Here is an 18,072-nt window from a genome sequence, read left to right as displayed (position 1 = left end):
ATATATATATATATATATATATATATATATATATATATATACATATATATATATATATATATATATATATATATATATATATATATATATATATATATATATATATATATATATATATATATATATATATATATATATATATATATATATATATATATATATATATATATATATATATATATATATATATATATATATATATATATATATATATATATATATATATATATATATATATCTCTATTCACAGGTGGGACACAGGGACACAACTACAATGGCGCGTAACTAATATGGCGCGTAAAGACTTACGCGCGCGGGGGGGCTTGGGGGGGGCGAAGCGCCCCACCAACTAGGTGTTGGGGTGGCGCGAAGCGCCACCCCAACAGCTAGTTCTATATATTTTTGAGTTGACCCCCTAAGAACTACAGTAACCCACTGGCAGAAAACTGGATCAGGATACCTGGATATGGCCTGCTCTCAAATCTGTCTGTTAACCCCAGGAGAGGTACCTCTTTCCACACAAAAAAGGGAATATAAGTTAGAGATTTATATTTTAATCACGCATATTCCCCATGGATTAAGAGTGTTTTTGTTAAGATTATTAATTAGGGTAAACCATTACTGATAGGTTGCATACATGAAAGTTCCAGTTGACTTCTGAGTCCCAGAGCAGAAGTAGTAACAAAAGTACTAAAGTTTGAGCTTAATACCCACAGTTTTTCTGGAGATATTGCTGAGATGTCTTATTGGCAACCAGCATACACACATTGTGTATTGATTTGATTTTAAAGCAGAAATTAGTTTTAAACAAAATGAGCAAATTGTATAGCTGTTGGGGGCTGACCAACCCATTCAACCTAGAGATATATTTCTTAGACCGTTCAGCTATGTGGAAATAAATGGCCATCTTAATACTTTGATTGGAAGTTTTTGGAAAATTATAAGCTAAAAAGGAGGAATGATTGCCCTCTGATCATTTCCTACTCTAAGAGCACTAGAATTTTTAATTTACGATCAAATTAGCTTCTTTAAAATATCAGTGACATTGCTAACTATGATAGAGCAGCACTGCCTATGATATTACTTATATACCTTTCATTTATTTTTTTTTTTGTTTAATTGAAGCTCCTCTTAAATACTAACCAAGAGTTTGTGGGAGGGGGCCTAGGTGCCCTCCAATTTTTGGTCGCTTAAAAAGGGCACTGGAACTTTTCATTTTCATTAAAATGAGCCCTCTTGCGACACCCTAGGACCAATGGGTCGATACAATCACCCCTGGGAAAAAGAAAACAAAAAACAAATAAACACGCACCCTTGATCAGTCTTCTGGCAAAACAATTCTATGACTTTTAGGGCGTGTTTCCCCCTTTTTTCCAAAATAAGACAAATTTTCTCAGGCTCTTATCTTTTGATGGGTAGGACTAAATTTAATTAAAATCCGATTCTTTTGACGTATTTATTAGTATCAAAATTTCGTTTTTTAGACTTTCGTTTACTATTGAGCCGGGTCGCTGTTTTGTTTTTCTATGGTTCTTTTCCTTTTTTTTAGAAAGGTGCTGCTTGGAGAACAAGATAAAGATAATTTGTCAAATGGATCGAAAATTTCAGAAGAATTTTCAGCAAATCCTCTCATAGACGATTCAAATAAATTGGGAAACGGTAGTGGTTCTTACGGTGTTGATTGCCCCGATACGAATACTGAGATAGACTTATCTGGAATTCCAGATGGAAACTGCATTGTGAATCTAAGGTATTTCCTTGCTGAAGTAATTTCAGCATTCAGACACAAAATCAGTTGCGATCACGGAAAATTGATTATAAAGCAATTAGAAAAGAAAGGCCTGAAAACTGAACTGAAAGTTAAGTGTAATAAGTGTAACTGGGAAAAGAGGATTAAAGGTGAACCAGAATGTCCAGCAACAAGCGTAAAAGAATATCTTTCAAGTTTTACGGACCAGACACAGGTTGCTTTTTCCGAAAAAAAATCAAGTCTTAAAGGCTGCTTGAATTCGAAGGCTGTTTGGGGAGCCATGGGTAGTGGAGGAGGGTATTCTACACTGTGTGAATTCTTCGGGGTGCTTGGAGTGAAACCAATGTCACGAATAGTTTATTCCCGTATTGAAAGGCAGCTTGGTAATGCTTGGATGAATAGTTTATCGGAAATTTTGCTAGAAAATGGACGAGAGGCCTTAAAATCAGCCATTCATGATGATAGGTATAAGGAGGACTCATACTGGACAACAGTGATATGTGATGGAGGCTGGAATAAGCGTAGCAAAGGACACGATTATTCGGCCAAAGGATGTGTTGCAGTTATCATAGATGCATTTACGAAAAAACTGTTATATGTTGGCATAAAAAATAAATACTGTTATATATGTTTTTCTTCTGCAAACGCCAAAGTAATTCCCAAAGATCATTTCTGCTTTCTGAATTATAACGGAAATTCAAGGAGCATGGAAACAGATATTCTAGTTGAAGGCTTTCGTTCCAGTGAGGAGATGCACGGATTACAGTTTTTAGAGTTTATCGGTGACGGTGATTCCAGTGTTTTTTATAAGCTAAAACAAAGTGTTTCCTACGGTTCCAACATACGGAAACATGAATGTGCAAATCACGTCACAAAAAACTATACAGCTCATCCATATAATTTGTGCAAACATAAAAAAGGTTTTTACACAAAATGTCTTCCCCGAGGAATTATCCAGCAACTGACAAAAATTTAAGGGGTGCGATAAAAATAAATTCTGAAAATAATGGAACAGCAGAAGAATTGAAAATCTTGTTAAAAAGAGGTCCGTACCATGTTTTCGGAAACCACACAAAATGTGATTCTGGATGTCCTAAGATTGCTGAATTGACCGTGAATAGTAAAATAGAAGATCGGTGGAATAATTTTCCCCTGCACGTGTTTGAAGATGTTATGACAGAGGTCGATATTGTGTGTCGAAAAGCAGAGCAGCTTCGAAATGACGCAACTACAAACTTAGCTGAAAGCTACATGTCAGTTGTTGCTAAATTCATCGGAGGAAAGCAAATAAGCCGGTCTAAACGAGGTTCATATCATGCAAGAGTTCATGGAGCAAGTCTTGCTTATAATTCAGGTCCAAAATGGCATCAATTAGCTTGGAAAAATATTTTTGGGCTTAGTCCTTCTAGCGTAACAAAAAAATATTGTAATAAAACGGCTAAACTCCGTGTAATATCTAAACGTAATTTGACCAGTTATTATAGTGCTCTTGGAGGAAAACACGTTGCTAAGTTAAAAAATAGAAACTATAACTTTGGTAATCGTGACTATGGACCAAATTGCAATAAGCCAGACATGACTTCTGATGAAATGAATTTGGCCATACAAAAATATACTGACGAGAATTTAAAGGCCAATCCAAAAATGACACTTGGGTTGAAGAAAGATCTAAGAGAATAACTAGTAGTTACTTCCACAGAATTGCAACCAGAAAAAACAGCACCAGAGTTGCCCCAATTGTTAAGCAAATTCGAAACTTGGGACCTAGATTCTGCTCTGCCCTAATGAAAAAGGGCTTAGATTTAGAAGTAGTGGCACTAGAAGCATATGAAAACAAATTCAACTTAAAAGTCGTAAAGGGAGATCAAATAGGACTCAGTGTGCATCCACAGTATCAGTATCTTGCTGCATCTGTAGATGGGCTGCTCCCTAATGGCACACCTATAGAGATAAAAACGGTGCATAATATACCAGAGTTCAAAACCATTTATGATGTGGCCCAGTCAAAAAATTTAGTTAAAGCATTTTTTCTTGAATTATCCAGTGAAGGTCTTCAGCTAAAAAAAAATCACAGGTATTTCGCCCAGATACAAGGCCAACTCGAGATACTGGATAAAATGGTATGCCACTTAATAGTTTATAACTCTATTGAGGATTGGGAAATAATTACAGTTCACCGATCGAAAGACTACTGGGAAAAAATATTTCCGAAGCTTGAAGCCTTCTGGAATGAATCCTTACTTCCTGAAATTTTAGACTCAAGGGTTGCAAGGAATATGGAAATCAGAGAACCTGTGTCTGTAAAATGTACAACAGCCCACCAACCGAAGGACTCAAGCTTGTCTCAAGAAATAAAAAGAGGAAAAAAAAGAAGGTTGAGTCGAGTTGAAGTGAACAGCAAGAAAAAAACGCACAGAAGGGATCGGGGGAGAACAGTGAATTTACCAGGAACTCAATGCATGAAAACAGTGATTTTGAAGAAATAATTTGGTCTGATTTGGAATAGATAAATCTTCGTGTTTGATAAAAAAAAATGTGTTAAAAAATATTGGCAAGGAAAATTATTTTTTCCTCCATAAATTTCTGTCTCATTCTTCGTCAATGTCCAAAAATAATGAAGTTTCTTATCTGGTCTGAAGTATATTAAATACATTTAATACAAACAATTTTAGTTTTTTTCTTATAAATTTCTTGTATGTTACTTGGGCTTAGTATTTGTGATTTTTATAGTTTTTCCTACAATTATTACGTTTTCTGTACAATTCGTTCATTTTTGGTATTTAATTAAAGCGTCTTTAAGTTTCTTTCCGAAATCTTGTGCATCTCGCCCTAACACAAAATAACGTTAATGCCCTAATCTTATTACAAGGAAAATAGCTTTCATCTTATTAATTCCAAAATACTGACAAAAAAAAAACACTATAAAAATCAAGGTGACTGGAAAGATATTGAAAATGAACTGAATGTGTAATGTATAATTATTTAGTGTTTAATATACTAATTACAGGAAACATCAACAATTAAGGTTTACAGATTCTATTTAGCGACAATTTTTTATTTTGGTTTACGGTTAGAACGGAACTCTAGTCGAACTCCTATGGGCAGTAATTTGTGTCCTTTTTGGTTTAACTTTAGCACTCATTTTAATTTTTAATCGTTTAGGATTTAATTATTTGTATATAGCAGTACCCATTTCTTATATGTTTGGTATAATTATTTATTTTTATTTCTCTTCATTTTCAGTCAATTATGCATAGACAGTAATGTTTGACCGTTTCACATTTAGATCATTGAAGGATTTTATTTTCTGTCCGTCTGTTTCAAATGGCTCTTTAATTTTCAATTACTTAACTCACTAGCCTAATTGTATAATGTACATTCCCAGATTGCTATGAAATCACGATCTTGTATCAGACTTAGCAGACATCTGCCATGCTTGGGATACTTATGTCATGCTTGGCACAGATCATTCACTCTTAGTACTGTTCTCACAGTTCCGCTATGCTTGGCACACTTCTGCCATGCTTGGTACTAGCCACCTGAGGTATATGATTTCTGAGAGTGAAAAACCTCTCAAACATTCATCCTTTTTCTTTGGGTAGTTTACTTTTGCATGTGCGGACTGTTTGTTTTCGTTGTTGTATTTTAATGGGGGCAGATACGATGGACAAGGGTTTTTAAATTCCTTTTGGGAAATCCCAAACTTTTTACTGTTATCGCTTTTCTTCTATTTCAATAAAAATTCTTTTTTATGTGCTTTAACCCGTATGCGCCTGAGAGGCTATATTTCTTCCAAAATAAGTTCATTAGTACGGGTATGCATTGAGTTTTTCGTTTTACACAAACTTTTCCTCTTGTTATCTTCCCAATAAATTAGTTTTATTTCCATCAATTCTGTTTATGTGCTACTTTTTCTTAGTAAATTTATGATGGAATGGCGGATTAGTCTTCTTAGTTATTTAGCAGGATGAGATTGAGGAGCACAAAAACACAAACGTACGCAAACACAGGAACAAGTCTACACACACACATCAAATTACCAATTACGCACTTATTGTTTGATGCAAGCTGTGCTAGAGTTTTGTTCGCAGGAATTCTTCAATTCAATTCAATCATATATATTTAAATAAAAACACATAATTCCATGTACATAATCTGCCAGGAAAGCACAAAAGTGTTTGACTAGGGCAGAAACTTAACTAAAGAATAATTAAACAATCAACTAACAGAAACAACGAATCAACTGGATTTATCAAAAAAGAAAAAAAAAGAGAAAAAAGGGGAGTGACGAAGAGAAAGAAAAGAAAAAAAAGAAAAAAAAAGAAAAGATCGAAAAGAGGAGGACCGCATGATATTCAAATCTAAACAGTATTTCTGGAACGACCCTTCACTGCTCGCTTGAAGGTAGTAAGGTTATTTGAGTTCCGGATTTCCAAGGGGATTGAATTCCAGATAGCTGGTGCATATCCGTAGAAAGTCCTTTGCGAAAGCCAAGTTGGGTATCGCACAGAAGATTCTACTCCTGGAGGTAATCATACATTCTTTCATGGACTACTTTCTCATAAATCTTCGAAAAAAAGGTAAAATAGAAATGGATCGGTAATTACTCGGTTCATTTTTTGACTTCCCTTTGTGAAGGGGTAGCACTCAGGCTAATTTAAGTCTTTCTGGAAAAGTTCCCTCTTCAAGTGATAAATTAATCAGATGAGTCAAAATAGAAATAACAATTGTTTTTGTTGCTTTAACGATACTTCATCTACTCCACAGGATTGTTATTTCATACACATCATTATTTCATTTATTTCATTTTCATCACAATTTGTAAAAAGGAATTCAGAAGTAACATGACGAGGTTTAAGTTTGGGGACTGGTGGACTTCGAGAACTGAAGATTAAAAGAAATTAGCCAGGTGGGTGTTTCACCCACCTGGCTAACTGCTTGCAATTCTCAATACCCAAGGGTTCTCCCAATAGCCAAACAATTTTCATTTCCAAACGGACTCGGTCTCGGTTGAGGTTTGGGAGAGTTCACGCTTTACATTTCAAAACAGACACCCATCTCGAAAATAAAAGATTTGTCTACTTTTCGTACAAGTTCTACCATTTGCATTCAATGCACATCGAATCAAAATCTCTGAGCGAAAAAATATAGGATTACCCTTTAAATTGATGTGCAAAAGAAAACACTATTTTTAGCTCAGCAGTGGGTATATTTTCTTTTACATAACCTGTTCATTTAAATTAATCTCCGTAGAATCTAACGTGCTTTTGCTAAACAAACATCTTTTGTTTTTTTCTCCCACTTGTTTATGTTTTTGTCAAGTCTCATAAACGAGTTTGCTATCGAATAGATACTAGCAGTGGCGTTATTAAGATTCTTAGAATCTGTTTCAGAAATTGGGCGGGAACAAAAAAGACCATTAGCCTTAATGCTTTTAGTGCCATTAGGTCCAATAATCAGAGAAGGAGTATTAAAAGTCTACACATAGTTTCGTCTGGCTATTTCAAAATCCACCACTACTTATCCTGAAAGTTCTAATTTAATAATGTAAGCCGTTAATTAAGAATCCACCTAAATATTCCTTGAAAGCTTCAGCTTTCATACCTATAGCTTGTGTAGTAGCAATAGTTGTAGCAGCATTAGTAGCAGTATACACATGATACCTTCGGTTTTTCTTCAACATCCCCTTCAACACGCAATGAATGTTTCAACATAAAACTACTAACCCTTTCAGAAGCAGTGATGGTACTTCTTCTTGATAACCTAAGTAAAAATATTCCAAAATTGTCCAAACTTTTATCTTAATAATACCCTTAGGCTGAGTAGCAGTAGTAGCATTACCAGTAGTGATAGTAGTAGCAGTAGAATTAATAGTAGTAGTCTTAGCTTTAGTGGTAGTAGTACCAGAAATATTAGTAGCAGTAGTTGTAGCTGTAGAAGCAGTAGTATTATGACGCAAATATTGTTATAGGGTTAGTTCAAATCCCCCACAACAAGCTTTGTAAGTTATAATTTTACACACAGAACTGTTACTAAAACATTGCTGAAATGCCCTTTTGACAACCTTTATACGGATGACGCATTGTGATTTACTTTTCCTTCCCCCCTGAAAATTCTCTGAAGTTTCACCTTCTTACCTTTGGGTATAGTTTTAATAGTAGTCAAAGTAGTAGCATCAGTGCTTAACTTAATTAAACAAAAAGAAACAAGTTTTTTTTTAAAGAAAAGTAAGGAGTGACATTAAAACTTAAAACGAACAAAAATTACTTCGTATATGAAAGGGGCTGCTTCCTCATCAACGTCCCGCTCTTTACGCTAAAGTTTGGCTCTTTCTCTCAACTCTACTTTTTCAAAAAGTAAAAAACTTTAGCGTAAAGAGCGGGACGTTGATGAGGAAGCAGCCCCTTTCATATACGGAGTAATTTTTGTTCGTTTTAAGTTTTAATGTCGCTCCTTACTTTCATTTACAAAACTTGTTTTTTTTGTTTAATTTCTGGACGTTTATTAATTATTGCATTTTTTTATCTTGGCTCTCCAAGCATAAATAATTAAAAAGAAATTTGCATATTAATTTTTTTTGGGGGCTAAATGGCTTTTTCATAGTTTTAATCGGAAGATTTTGAAAAAAAGGAGCGAGAGAGGAGACCTAATTGCCCTCCAATGTTTTGATTACTTAAAAAGGCAACTATAACTTTTAATTTTTTACGAACGTTTTCATAAGTAAAAAATATACGTAACTTACGAATTAACTTACGTCGCGAACTTCTATATTCGTATTTTTTTATTGCGTACATGAGGGGGCTCACCCCTCTTCGATACCTCGCTCTTTATACTAAGGCTTAAATTTTGTCCCAATTCCTTAAGAATGACCCCTGAATCACAAAGGCCGTAGAAAAAATAGTTGAAATTACTAAAAAATACTTTAGCGCAAATAGCGAGGTATTATGAGGAGGTAAACCCCTCATATGCGTAATAATTTCTGTTCGTTTCAAGATTTAATGCTACTCTTCACTTTCAGTTAAAAAAACTTTTCATATTAATTTTTTCATTGTTTTTTTTAAATAATACTAGGAAATCCTGCGCCCCCTCCATTGAAAGTCTCTTCCCCAAGAAAACGTTCCTCCATTGAAAGATCCTCCCACGTAACCCTCCCCCCTTCAACTCTCCCCCCAAACAAAAAAAATCCCCCTGAAAACGTCTGTACACTTCTCAGTAACCATTATTATATGTAAACACAGGTCAAAGTTTGTAACTTGCAGCTCCTCCCACGGCGACTGTGGGGGAGTAAGTCGTCCCTAAAGACATAGTTATTAGGCTATTCGACTATGGTGAATAAACTGGCTATCTCAGAATTTTGACCCGTTGACTTTGGGGAAAAATGAGCGTGGGAGGGGGCCTAGGTGCCCTCCAATTTTTTTGTCACTTAAAAAGGGCACCAGAACTTTTAATTTACGTCAGAATGAGCCCTTTCGCGACATTCTAGGACCACTGAGTCGATACGATCACCCCTGAAAAAAAAAAAACACACACACAAAAAAATAAATAAACACGCATCCGTGATTTGTCTTCTGGCAAAAAATGCTAAATTCCACATTTTTGTAGATAGGGGCTTGAAAATTCTACAGTAAGGTTCTCTGATACGCTGAATCTGATGCTGATTTTCGTTAAGATCGTGTGACTTTTAGGGGGTATTTCCCCCTATTTTCTAAAATGAGGCAAATCTTCTCAGGCTCGTAACTTTTGACGGGTAAGACTAATCTTGATGAAACTTATATATTTAAAATCAGCATTAAAATGCAATTCTTTTGATGTAACTATTGGCAAAAAATTGCCAATAACCATCGTTACCACGAACTGTTTGATACAATAAGCCATTGCTATAAAAGTATCGAAATGTCTTTTTGGTAACTTGCATATTCATATACTATTTGAAATTTTCATCTTAATGATCTTAGCCATACTATTAGTTACAATAGACGCAGTAATTGGAGCAATACTAATAGTAGAAGTAGAACTAATAAATGTAGAAGTGGTAGTAGTATTAGTAGTAGTGTTCATAAATTGTCTTTTAGTCAATTGATCTTCCCCTTTAAGGGTTCTCTGAGAGTTCTAACTTAATACAAAAACAATTCTTAATTCTATTCCGACAATCTAAATGCACGGTGTCTTTTGCTAGTTCAAATTTTCCATCAATAATCTCTCATGTTTTATCTTTAAAGACTTAGCCTTAATAGTACTTGTATCACAATATTTGCAGTGGAAGTAGGAGAGGTGGTTGCAGTGTTAGTGCTGTATTAGTAGTAGTAACAACAGTAGTAGCAGATGTATTAATAGCGGTAGGAGTGTGTATATCCTGCCTTTTGGTCAGTTGAACATCCCTTTCATGATACCCCAGAACTTCACCTCGACAAGGCAACTCTTTCTAAAAATATTGCTGATATGCGCTTTTTACTCCCTTTTCACACTCTTTTCCCCTTAATACTCTAAGCCTTGTAAAGAGTTACAATTGAAGTATTCTTTAAGCACTCTCTGAAAATTTCAACTTAATTCCCAAATAGAGTCTTGAGATAGCCCGTTTTAACCATCTGCATGCAAATGGTGTGTTTTGATTTAGTTCAAATTTCGTCTAAGAACTCTGTCAAATTTTCACCGTCATGCAGTAGCTTTAGTTGTACTAGTAACATAGTTGTAATGGTAGTAGCAGGAACAGTAGTAGCAGTAATAGTATATCATCATTAGTAGTAACAGCAGTAGTAGCAGGTAGATTTTACCTTGTGGTCAACTGAATATCCCACTCATGATACTCTTGAAATCTCCTCTTGATTAGACAAGCCGTTCCAAAAATATTGCTGATACGTCCGTATCAGTAAACCATATGCACATAGTATATTTTGATTTAGTTCAACTCTTATTTCAATATTTCATCAGATGTTTATTTCAGTATCACCAGCCTTAGTAGTATTCGCTACAGAAATAGTAGTTTTAGTGGCAGTGGTAGTAGTAGTAGCAATTACAATAGCAGAAGAAGCTATTATTATTAGTAGTAGTAACAGTAGTAGCAGGAACATTAGTAGCAGCAATAGTATATTATTATTAGTAGTAGTAATAGTAGTAGTAACAGTAGTAGCAGGTAAATTTTACCTTGTGGTCAACTGAATATCCCACTCATGATGCCCTTGAAATTTCCTCTTGCTAAGACAAGCTGTTCCAAAAATATTGCTGATATTCCCGTATCAATAAGCCATATGCGCATTGTATGTTTTGGTCTAGTTTAACTTTCCCCTCAATATTTCCTCAGAGGTTTATTTCAATATCCTCAGCCTTAGTAGTATTCGCTACAGAAATAGTAGTTTTAGTTGCAGTAGTGGTAGTAGTATTAGCAGTTGTAGTAGCAGAAGAAGCAGTGGTGGTTTTAGTAGTAGTAGCTTGCACATACTATCTATTTGGTCAATAAATCATCTCCCTATTTATTTCCTGTAAGTTGCAAATTAATATACTCAGTCATTCCTACGTTACGTTCCTTTGACAACCCATCTATAAATAACACGCTTTGATTTAGTTCAACACTCCCCTTAACAATCCATACAAGACTCACTTATATCCCCTTCATAGTTAGCCATTCAACAAAATAAGTTTTTAAAGAATAATAAAGAGCTCTGTTAAGCCAAGTATCAGTAGAAATAAATTCAAATAATTTTCTAGGCGTAAAACTGCCAAAAATCACCCTAGAAATAAACTAAGCCCAAAATGAAAAGAATTTACAATAAATAACCGAATAAAACTCAAAACAAGCAAAAATTAAGATGAGTAGGGCTGATAACCCTACACCTCAATACCAGATCGTAATTTGTACTTTACTTGAAACAAAACACATTTTAATGTTTTCAATGTTTTGACTTAGAATAAATTTGAAGTATTCAGATTTTTAGCATAAATATAAGAGTATGTCTATTCAACTGAAATTCCACGATTATTTTTAATTTTTTTATAAAGTGCAAATTATGTTCTGGTCTTTAAAAGACATGTGGGTTGTGAGCTATATCCTTTTAATTTTTGCACGTTTTCAGTTTGATTAGGTTATCTATTGTAATTTTTGTTTCGTTTGGGTCTCAACTATTTAATAATGGTGATTTGTGGTAGTTCCGAACTTGGAAGATATGAAAAATTAACTTCTAGAATTTGACAACGCTTTCGTCCGTAAAAACTTAAATAATAATTATGGGATGGTTCCCAAAGAAAAAGGTTCCTAAATGCTTTCAAAGGAAAGGTAAACCTTCTCAAACATTGTGGTGCCATATGTTTTTAGCTTAATTTTGATTTTTCACCTACATTATTTTTTTTTTTTTTAATTTGGCACCCACTACTGGGAAAAATCGCAGAAGTTTATAAGGAGGTCCTTTCAACAAAAAATATTTATGATTTTTTTTCGTTCTGAATTTTTAATGCACTTATAGTGTATAAATCCCTCTTTTTCACTTTCCTTGGATCTTCTCAACGAAACTAAAAAAAAAAAAATAAGACACAACTTAAATAAAACTCTCAAATTTGGAAAGCCCTATTTTCCGCAGGGGGGGGGGATAAACGCCTAGAACCCAACACTTATTCATATCAATTTTCATTCATCCTGTAGACACCCTTAAATATTTATTCTACCGTTCGATTAAAAAAGTCTTTTTGTGTTACATTTAAATACGACCAAAATAGTAAAATTTCGATAACTACAAAATAGGACGTTACGAGCCAATACAACCAGATTTGTTCCTCAGCTAATTACCGCATTAAATCAATGAATAATGTTTCAACATTATTCATAAGCTCTCCAGGTCTTTTCAGCCTTCGGATTTAGAATTACGTCAGGGTGATTTGTCAAACCGTTCGTGGTAACGAACTGTAGTAAGGAGCGACCCGGCTCAATAGTCAACGAAACTCTAAAAAACGGAACTTCGATGCTAAAAGATACATCAAAACAATCGAATTTTCATGCTGATTTCAAATTTATAAGTATCGTCAAATTTAGTCTTTGTCATCAAAAGTTACGAGCCTGAGAAAATTTGCCTTTTGAGAAAATTTTGGGAAATAGGGAGAAATACCCCCTAAAAATCATAGAATCTTAACGAAAATCACACCATCGTATTCAGCGTATCAGAGAATCCTGTAGAAAATATTTCAAGCTCCTATCTACAAAAATGTGGAATTTCGTACTTTTTGCCAGAAGACAGATCACGGGTGCGTGTTTATTTGTTTGTTTTTTTTTCTCCAGGGGTCATCATAACGACCATTGGTCCTAGAATGTCGCAAGGGGGCTCATTCTAACGGAAATGAAAAGTTCTAGTGCCCTTTTTAAGTGACAAAAAAATTGTAAGGCACCTAGGCCCCCTCCCACGCTCATTTTTTCCCAGAGTCAACGGATCAAAACATTGAGATAGCCATTTTGTTCCGTATAGTCGAAGACCATAATAACTATGTCTTCGGGGATGACTTTCTCCCCCTACAGTCCCTGGGGGAGGGGCTGCAAGTTAAAAACTTCGACCAGTGCTTACATATAGTAATGGTTATTGGGAAGCGTAGAGACGTTTTTGGGGGGCTTTTTTGGTTTGGGGGTTGAGGGGAGGGGCCTATTTGGAGGAATATGTCATGGGGGAAGATAAATTCAATGAAAAGGGCGCAGGATCTTCTAGCATTATTATAAAAAAAAATGAAAAAATAAACATGAGAAAGTTTTTTTTTTAATTGAAAGTAAGGAGTAGCATTAAAACTTAAAACGAACAGAAAATATTACGCATATGAGGGGTTCTTCTCCCTCTAAATACTCGCTCTTTATGCTAAAGTATTTTTAGTAATTTCAACTATTTATTCTATGGCCTTTCTGATTCAGGGATCATTCTTAAAGAATTGGGACAAAACTTAAGATTTAGTGTAAATAGCGAGGTATTAACGAGGGGACAAACACCCTCATATACATAATAAAAATATAAGAATATAAAAGTTTGTTACGTAAGTTAATTCTAAAGTTACGTATATGTTTTACTAATAAAAACGTTCGTTAAAAATTAAAAGTTCTAGTTGCCTTTTTAAGTAACCGAAAAATCAGAGGGTAACTAGGCCTCTTTCCCCACCCCTTATTTGTCAAAATCGTCTGATCAAAACTAAGAGAAAGCCATTTAGCCAAAAAAGAATTAATATGCAAATTTCATTTTAATAATTTATGTGCGGAGAGCCAAAATCAAACATGTATTAATTCAAAAACGTTCAGAAATTAAATAAAAAAACTAGTTTTTTTAACTGAAAGTAAGAAGCGACATTAAAACTTAAAACGAACAGAAATTACTTCGTGTATGAAAGGGGCTGTTCCCTTCTCAACGCCCCGCTCTTTACGCTATAGTTTTTTACTGTTTAATAAAGTAAAATTGATAGAAAGAGTCAAAATCTTCTATCTAGATAACTAGAGAAGAGGTTGTTGCCCACAACAAAACAGTGCCTCAATGGACACATCATGACTTTATACTCTTACGAGAAGGAACGTATAGTGATAGAAGATACCTAACCAAACCTAACTTCGCTTATTAAGCGTGTTCGGAATAATATACAAGTACCAAAAGACTTTACCGTAAAGAACGAGGTTTGGAGGAGGAGGCAACCCCTTTCATATACTTAGTCATTTCTTTTCATTTTAAGGTTTGATACTGCTCCTTACTTTCAGTTGAAAAACTTGTTTTATTTCTTAATAAAATTTCTATTTGCTTGTTAATAATACTGGGAAATTCAGCTCTCTCCATGAAAAATTCAAGGACTTGTGTATTATACGCCACCCACTCGGATTTAAGATATGCAAAACTCGAGAACAAACCGGTTTCTACGTTACTTTAGAAACAAAATTTGGGCTATATATTTGCACACTAAGGGGGTGAGGTGTGAGGGGGGATAAAGGTATAGCAGGTCTGCCTGCAAAATGTGTTCGGTACAATTATTCTACGTATTATGAAAGAATTGTTTTCTGACTTCAAACTGTCCAAATACTTTACCAACCTACCCCTCCCCTTATATGCAGATATACAGCCCAAACTATATATTTCCCATCTAATCTGTCACTTATCTATCTCTTATCTCACGCTAAGCTGAAAGAAACAAACAAAGAAACCGGTTTGTTCTCAGGTTTTACCGAGCTTAAACATGAGTGAGTGGTGAATAATACACAAGTACTGAAATTCCTTCCCCCTACAAAAACAATTATCACATTTGGAAAGCTTTATTTTCCACAAGGGGCATTTTTCAGAGGAGTATTTACTAGGAAGGGGTGGGGAGAATTTTCCAGGGGGGGTATTTTCTGCAGGGGGCATTTTCCTTGGAGGGTTATTCTCCGAGGGGGTATTTTTCGCAAGGGATATTTTAAGAGGAGAGGGGGGTAGCGGGATATTTTTGGAAGGGGGGGGCAAACACTTGGAATTTTTTGTTTTCTCTGAGATATGCTAAAGAAAAACTCCCACGTAAATATTGATTTCTAAGTAACTATAATTGAACCAACAGGTCAGTTTTAAATTAATTTCATAGAAGAGAATAATTTTTTTTTTACAGAATCATGACAAAAGTGTGTTGTAATGAGTGTTCATTGATTATGTGACGCATTTTCTTAAGCCTTGTTATCCCGCCCTTGGAAATTTCAAATCTGATTGGTGAATTTAGGTTAATATATTGGGTTCATTGGCTACATGACGTATTTTTATGGGCCAGTCCTATTGTTTTTAATTGAGAGAGATAGCTAGTCCCGCCTTTACAAAGCCTGATTGGTTTACTCAGGCAAAATTAAATTTTGTTCATAAATCTGATTAGAGAAAACGAAGCTTCTGTTTCCGCTTCAAAAGAGCCTGTTCTAATGTATGCTCTGACGAGGATAGACTGGGTATAAAAGGTTGGAGCTGTTCTAGTGCTGCTGGATAGTTTGGGGTCTCCGCTCTTTCATAAGTTCCTTTCTCCATCCCTATCCCCAATAGGGAAATCCTACTTGCACGGCCTGGAAGTAACATCAGGGTGAAGTTTTCACAAGTTTCCCTACCGATAACTGTGACTGGTAACAGCAGTTTAGGGTGAGCTTGAGGAGTGGGACCCCTTGGGGAAATTATAGCCTAGTAAACAACATGGATAATTCTTCTTTGTTTGGTATGTTTTGGTGGGCTTTATTGGGCTGGAATACCTATTCCTTGTTAATTTATCTTATATGGATCGCCTCTCCGTAGTAGCAAAAGATTTATAGGAATGAAAATATAATGAGTCCCCCCACAAAATCTTGGGGGACAATGTGACAAGACTGCCAATTATTCAGCCAAAGTGACAAACTTTATAAATAAAGAGCGGAAAACAGAAAAAAAGCACAGAAGGAGGGGACCATCAAAAATTACGGGAAGCCAGAGGCACTCCCCCCCACCTCCACACGGATCTACCAGCATGATATTTTCTGCTCAGGATTTTCTCTTTTGTTTAAGAGCATCGCCAGCTTATGCAGCTGTGAGGCTCTGTTGCATAAGAAGCAAAAGAACATTTTTCATTTGGATAGACTTTCTCTGAAAATCATTGGGCTTGAACCAAACAGTGAGTTCTCTTGGTAAATATCTCACATTTGGACTGTTTTTCGACAATAATGTGGCTGGTATGGTCTGATGGACTCAATATTCACAATTATAAGCTCTTTATTTACTATCTTTTTGCTGTTGCTTTGTCTCTCTCAATGATCACAAAAGTCAAAGACTCATTTACAATCTTCTCTCAATCCTCCTTGTACTCTTGACTCCCAGTGTCGACATAAATGTTTTTTGGCAGACCCTTACTTGTAACGATTCTGTACTACAATTATCAGTTGACTTTAAAGGTAAGAAATAGTTATAACAGAGCTAATCTTGGGTGATATATGACTATCCAATTTTACCCTTCTCCTAGAAATATTCACAGGCTCTATCAGTGGTTTTGTACATATTAGGCGTTCCTTGTAATCGAGACCCCATTATTCACGGGTTTTTGAAATACACCTATCTATCTATCTATTAGGCGTTCCTTGTAATCGAGACCCCATTATTCACGATGGATATTCTTCCTCGTTTCTATAGATAACACAAACATTGCCTTATTTATGGAATAATGTTCTTTGCTCTCGTGATGTACCAACAAATTTAGAAGGCCAGGTACGATTTATATTAGAGAGTCAGGAAATTCAGCATCGGCAAGGGCTGGTTTTTGATTCTTCAACCCTACAACGTTATAATCAGGCAAAACCTAGTTTTTAGTAGGGGAAAGATACGGAAAAAATGGTCGAAACAGGAAAAAATTGGCAGATAAATTATTTTTGCACCACTGTATTCAGAAAAGAGAGCTCTACAACATATCAAAAATCTAAATCTCCATCCCGTTGCGAAATTCCCTTTTTTTCACGTTTTTTGCGCCTATTTTTTAGATATTTCCAGAATCCGAGAATGAGGAACCGTGAAAAGAAAAGTAGTTTATTGATGGTTTCCCTTTTAAGAAACGATTGTTTTTGTGCTCTTTTATTAGACAGAAACATCACGTTTAATCATTTAATTCTTTTTTATGTTTTGTTTTTGTTTTTGTATGAAGTAAAAAAAAAAAAAAAAAAAAAAAATCAAGCGACACACGATCACGGGGTATTTTTCGAAGAGGAGCACGAATTTTTCGGTTCAGAATAAGGGTCTTCGTTGTAATATTCACCGACAGCTCACTTATTCCCAGTTCTCTTTTTTAGATGGCTGAGACCGCAGTTTTATGTCCCCTTTGTGAACGTTCAATAGAAACCTCAGAATCGTCGGTACTGGCAGAAAAAGGAGCTACGGCGATCAATGAAGCTAGCAAAACGAGAGGTACCAGCATCTCTGTCGAGGCAGGGAACCAAGTCCATGTTGCTTGCAGAAAGACTTTGACAAACAAAATATACCTGTCGAAAACTGAGAATGAGAGACGACGAACCTTGCAAGAAAAGACGGAAGCAGAAAAAGTGGTACTCCGATCACGGACTCCAAGTTTCAACTTCCAAGAGTGTTGCTTTTTCTGCACTATAAGGATAAATCTCCACACTAACCGCAGAAAAGGACACGAGTGGTACAAGGTTTGGACTAAAGACTTTGAAGAGAGTATAAAGGCAGTGTGAAAAGGCCGTGATGATGATTGGTCAAATAACGTTTTCCGCCGAATATGTGCAGTGTCAGACCTGCACGCAGTTGACGCCATTTATCACGCAGCCTGTTCTTCTATGTTTCGATTAAATAAGAGCCTTCCAGCCAGATTTGCGACGCAAGAACTTTTTGGAATACTCGAAGATACTG

Source organism: Artemia franciscana, chromosome 14, assembly GCF_032884065.1.
Source record: "Artemia franciscana chromosome 14, ASM3288406v1, whole genome shotgun sequence".
In the NCBI taxonomy this organism is placed as follows: Eukaryota; Metazoa; Arthropoda; class Branchiopoda; order Anostraca; family Artemiidae; genus Artemia; species Artemia franciscana.
The sequence above is the reverse complement of the archived record's forward strand: the minus strand, read 5'-3'. Positions refer to the sequence as shown.